The following is a 6440-nucleotide window of genomic DNA, read 5'->3' on the forward strand; positions in this document are numbered from 1 at the left end:
TAAATAAATAAATGCTCCTAATTACGTGTGTGAGGATGGTGATATTCACAAGGGGGGCACTTTAAAATCACAATGTTCCATCTAATCTTCGTAATGATTTCCCAACGTGCTTCTTCATCAAACAAACCCAGGCATGCATCAGAAGGACAAGGAAGCCAATTACTATGACTTCAAAAATGTTTTGAAAATGGGTGAAAGTGAAGTATGTTACACTGATAGTGTTGTGAACAACCTAAACTGTTTTTCCCCCATTAAGGAGGTAACAACAAAAACATCAGCTTCTGTCTTACTAAAATCTTTATAATGTTGTTCTCTTGTCACCTCCATTGAACCTGTACTGGCTTTGCTATATCTCCTGTGGCTCCTCCTGTGTTAATCCACCTAAACAGTGACTTGAGCAGGAGGACAGCATTTTTGTCTTCTGGGTGCATCACCATTCTTTGGTCCCTTGCATATTGCCACACTTAGAACTTGGAAACAGCCTTGGCCACTTTTGATATTTTTCCAGGGGCGTTATGAATCGAGTTGAATGTCTCGTCTGTCCGCTTCAGACTGGTGGTTTTGATCTCTGTTGCAGCGTCATTTATTGATAACAATGATCTTAACTTTTCCGAAAGCTCCTAGAAGCTCAACTTTCTGCCGGAAACTAAACTGCTGAGTAGCCCCATCATTTTTCATACAAAGGACATATTTCCGCAACTGAAATTGGCAAGTCACTGCAGAATATTTCTTATCTCTAATACGGCCAACTGCTCATCCATATCATCTTTTTTCTCCCACAAACCGCCACACTTCTTCAACTCTCTGATCAAATCATCTTTCATCATAGCATATTGCGCAGCTGGTTTGTTTTTCAAGGGCATCATAAATGTCTCTGTATCTACAAGTTTCTTTGGTGTCACTCCTACTTCACCCTGCTGTGGTAGTTGTTGAGAGGTGACTTTCTCAGCCTCAAGCCTTGGATCCATCTCCTCTGATGTCACTAGCATTTCTTCAATGGTCTCTTTAGCCAATGTCTCTTGCATCACCACTGTTGAATCATGTTTGGTCTCCGACCCATCAGTTGCTTTGCTCTTGCCTATCACATTCTGGTTCTTTGAGCACTGCATTGCCAAAGCTCTGTGTTGCTTCAATGCTTGCTGTAGTGCTCTTAAAACTGACACTCTTTTCTGTCTGTTTAAAGATGGCAGCCACTCCCATGTGCGAGTCCCCTTGAACATGACCATACCTTCGAGTGCAATGCCAATTGCTCCTGACTTAGCCCTTTGCAGATGTTTCAAGAAGCCAATATCTCTCTGGAGGCTGGCATTTCTCTTTGGCATTGACATCAGCTTCTTTCTCAGTTCATCTGATGGCAGAACATGCATGCAATGATCAGGATTACTAGAAAGCATCTTGCTACATATTCTCAGAAAACTAGCAATGAGCAATTCCAAAATCTGCACCGTCAGCTTGTAAAACTCAGTGTCTGTCCACATGGTGAGCCTGTCAAACAGAAGGTCCTTGAGCATCTCTGTCAACAAACAAACAGACCCTCAACAAGCTGTCTCCCATCTTCTTGCCATTCCTGGAGCTTGACGATGAGTATCGATGATAAACTTGCAAATCAGTTCCAGAGCTCTGCATCCTGCTTTGAAGTGTTCTTTCTTCTTTTGTTTAAAGTCTCCTTCAAACAAACTACTGTTGTCACTGGTTATCTCCAACAAATCATCATACATGCTGTATAACCCTGCTGCATTTAGACAGAGTGTATCAAGTCTATTTCCTCTAGATTGGGTCAAAGTGACCTCCTCAAATTATCCTGTGCTTGTCAAAAAGGCTCTGAACTTCACACACGTGTTGCCCTTTGCACGTGTTGCCCTTTGCCAAACGCACCGTTCCAGCTTCTATCTCTGCAACTCCAAAAATCATCTTCTCCCAGAGTAGAAGCGTTGTTTTAGCCTGGTGAGCTAAGCCGTCAATCAAATATAAACACAGAAGAGCTCAGTCACAAGGGATAGCATAACCCTCTCACGAGTCAGTATAGACTTAATTTGCCTTCACCATGTGTGGCAAGATGGTTGATCTGAATTCGGATAGGATTTGTTAGAAATTTCTTCGCTGGGGCAGCCGGTTTACCAACACACAGTCAGTTTGGTAAATAGCCTCTTCTCACCCACATCATCATTCATGACCATGTCCAGGATCATTTTTCTAAACCTTGGCTGTGGGCTGAGTCTATGACCCCACAGTGAATATCAGACTTCTCTTTTATCTCTCTCAACAGGTCCCTGTTCTTTTACAGATGTTGCCGTTTCATCATGTAGGGAGTTCCTTGGCTGTGGGTTTTTGCCTGGAGGAGCCTTCTGCTCCTACTCCGAGACTCTTCTTGGGGGGGGGGGGGGGGGGGGGGGGTTCTTGTTTCAGTGAATGCAAAGGGTTCTTGCAAGATGCTTTATTCGGTTTCCAAATCAAGGTCAAAATGATGCTTATGACAATCTGCTTACAAGATGCACATACTTCTTTGGCAAAATAATTAATTTCAAGTATTACACCCCTAGTAAGTTCATGCAAATTTAGTTTCTCCTTCACCACCAATTTTAATATCCACGTCTAAGCCTATTTGCCTGCAGAGGGGGTAAGGCTCATTCACTATTCTCTGTTACTGAGACCCCAGATATTTGTATCAAGACACTCACAGGACACTGCATTTCAGGCTTGATGTAGACAACATTCACGTTCTGACTTGGTGTTGATATTTCTTCACTGCCAAGTGTTTCATCAGTTTCAGAGTTGCTCTCCTTCTTGAGCTACTGTAGAGAAATGGGGAGACGGTCAGGTTCCTCTTTTATAGAGGCATCAGTAAGTTCATTCTTCTAGAAAAACATTGCTGTTTTGTCAGTGTGTGGGGTAATGTCTGTAGAGTCAATCTCCTTCTTCACATGCTGAGGAGAAATTAGTTGCAGAGGAGACTCGACCTTAATGTCAACATCAGTGGGTTCTGACTTCTAGACAGAGCTTTCTGGATTTACTGGGCTCTGTGAGACAGCCTTCTCCTCATCATTGGTCTCCTTGACCTGCATCAGAGATAGGCCTATAGGGAAAGGCTCAGACTCAACCTTTACACAAACGTCAGCAGGTTCTCTAGTGTTCTGAGGAGTTAACCGTCTGTTATAAAACCAAGTACTCAACATGTGGTTCATTTCTTCATGGGCCATGTGAAATTTAATGGCGTCTCCCTGGTGTCTCCATTTCTTACTCTTTAATCTGCTAACAACAGCCTGAGAGAATCTACAAAGTTGTTCATTTTCCAGACCAGGATCAAAGTTGTACTATAGAATATCAAGGATAACAAACTGGAAGGGAGATTTTATCTTGCTGGCAAAATAATTAACACTCATTACACCATTAGTGAGTAACGTCAACACGAGTTACTCTTTTATGTCTGATCTATCATTGAGGTCTATATCTATGTGCTTGCAGTGGGGGGTAAGACTCCTTGACCTTCACTTCAATATGTTTTTCTGAGGAACTCACAGGACCTTGTCTTTTCACTGGCGGAACATACTTCTGAGCAGGAGGACTGGTAAAGGTTTGACAATGGAGGAAAATTGACGAAAATGGATGCTGCACAGGAGCAGATGTGCTTGCTGTAGCAGGTGGGGTTAGCAGGGGGACAATGCCAGTACTTTGGCTTGGAAAAAGAAAACTCCCAGTTGGCAATGGGCCCTGGGCTGAAGTCTGTGTTTGAGAAGAGCAAGCCTTTGCAGATGTGCAGATTTTTCCCTCAACATCATCTTTTGACATATTTGACATAACTAAGAACTGATTTCCTCCTGTGTGCACTGTTTGCAGTCCAGATATACCACCTGGCAGTTTAATTGGTTGCGACAAAACCTTGTCTCAACCGTCTGCTATATCTCCAAACTTGATAAGTGTTGTTTGATGTCTGTTCTGAGAGTTAGTTATTGGCATATGAACAACATCTCCAGTTTTCTTTTCCTGAACACCTGTTGCAGTGATATCTTGAATCTTGACATTATCAACTTCTAATGCCAATGTGGGTGTGGGAACAACAGCGCAGGGTGCAGTGGCCTTACTTAGTGTCCCCTGGGCTTCCATTGCGTTATACAAAGTAGAACAAAATCGTCCAGACTACACTTCTTGGATATTGTGGTACAACGGTTTGCATATTCCAAGAAACATGTTCGATTGTTTTCAAGAATCAAAACGCCGTGGAGCGGAGGAAGGGTGGGATTTCGGTAAATCTGTGTTATTCTAGCTCCTGGTTGGATCTTCTGTGAAGCCAGTTCCAACTGAAAACATTTCTTGACAGAGAAGTTGGAACTTTTTTATGATGTCACTCACTGTCTCTGAATGTAATATTATCATAGGATAACAATACACTACCCCACATCACATTTGACCCCCAGCTGCTTCTCTGATGACAGTAGACCTCTGCATGTGATGTGACCATAGGACACAGAGACAGGAAAGCTGGATTTACTATGTGATTGTTTATTAAAAAAAGATGATCATACAGGCCAATGCACTACCCCACATAACCTTTGACCCGCAGCCACTATCCCTGTCACCTTTCTGATAACAGAGACTTCAGTCTCATCGTAGGCATACTAAGGATATTATTTCACATAGTAAGGTCTAATGTAGTATGAAGTTGTGCATTTGATAATCATGTTTTTAAATAATGTATTACAGGATCAAGCATTGCTACAATATAAAAAAGGGAAAACAATGACAATCAGGTCACATTTCTCATCTCATTCTCAACATTCAAATACGTTAATAATACCAGTTGAGTGGGGGAAAAAAACAGTTTTTGTTTCTTGTAACATTATGTCACCTAAGAACATCAGTCCATTTGTAAGGAGAGTCACACGTTTCAGTTCAAGTAAAGACCGTAATAAACTTCAGGCACAAGTAAGACTAAAAACAAATACAGCAAGGTGATACACATATTAGCATGATCAAGACTTGTTATACGAAACAGAATACAATATATTAGATCATTTCATACATGAACATTCAAGTTGGTTGATTATATTCGTCAGATGGTGTAGTAATGTTACTTTTATTGAGGTAAGGGGTAAAGACCCTGGAGAGCAGTGGAGCTGACCAAGCACTGGCCACATGCTGGGTGTCCGGTTGCTGACATGCTGTGATGCAGTCCTCAAAAATCATCATCGCTCTACCAGAGTTGTATTGTGAACAGAGTCAGGAGCAGTTTGGGTTTGTCTGTGTTGGTAAAAGATCAGTTCAAAGACAATCAGTTTAACAGTCAACATGCATTAAGATGCCACAGTGGTGTCCAACATTCTTAGGACATGTCCTCAAGTTGAAGACCGAATCAGACTTGATGTCTCTCTGGTTTGGCAAGCAGTCATCTTCAAAATAAATGTAAAAAGATAATTTCTCTGTAACACTTCACATTATGTTCCTCAACACCTTGTGTGAGCTGCAATTGCTCTCGTGATAGAACATTCATGTTAATATGCTGTTAAATAATAATTGCTCTGTAATTTTAGAACAATGGAACTTTAGTTATTATCCCAACTCCAATTGTGTAATAAAACCAAAAAAAGCCTATTACTATGTTATTACAAAAACAATTGCTAAAATAGAACAGAAAGTTGATCAATTGTTTTCACAAGAATCCTTGTGATCATACTACCCAGCTTTCGCTTTTTCCTGATTTCCAGATTGGATCATCAGAGAGCATACAAAGCCAAAGGAGAAAAGCGTGCACGCGTTTGTTGTTGTTGTCGTTTTGTACTTCCACGTTGTGGTTTGAGATGAAGAAGGCGTGTTTTTTTCCACGTTTTTCTCCGTCTTGTGACTGGACGAGAGATTTGAGTTTGGTTGGGCGCGATTTGGACAATTGGTGGATTGCTGTTCGCAGGAAAAGGAGGAGTCCACCACCGGACGTAAACTCCACTCACGAGCGAGAAAGGAGAAATAAATCGCGCATGTTCTCTTGCCAAGGTGCCACCTATCGCACTGGAATACCAATTACTGTGGCGATCCCAAAATAAATACAATTGTAACATACAATTTCAAATAGAAAAGGCAAAATCAGAATACGATTGAATACATTCAGAGCCATAACTCTGATTGAATATAAATAATATGTTGAAAATTCCACATAGGTTAAAGCAATAAGGTACAGCCTATCATATCCTCATAGGTCTGACACTCAATGAGTATAATCTGGAGTGTTCATGTAAATCAAGGCAATATTGGGTGATGGCTGGATGTCTACCATGAATGTGCTTTCTCCTGTCAGTATCTTTGACATAAATGTTTGAAGAAAATAGAGGACTAGATGAGGAAGAAATATAAATCTCAAATACAGTAGTCAAATAATCCATTGATCCCAACCAAAGATTTTATACCAGTTAGCTAAGAGCAGTGTATATCACATATACATCATTTCATGTCAG

Source organism: Argentina silus (assembly GCF_951799395.1).
Source record: "Argentina silus genome assembly, chromosome: 19".
Lineage (NCBI taxonomy): Eukaryota > Metazoa > Chordata > Actinopteri > Argentiniformes > Argentinidae > Argentina > Argentina silus.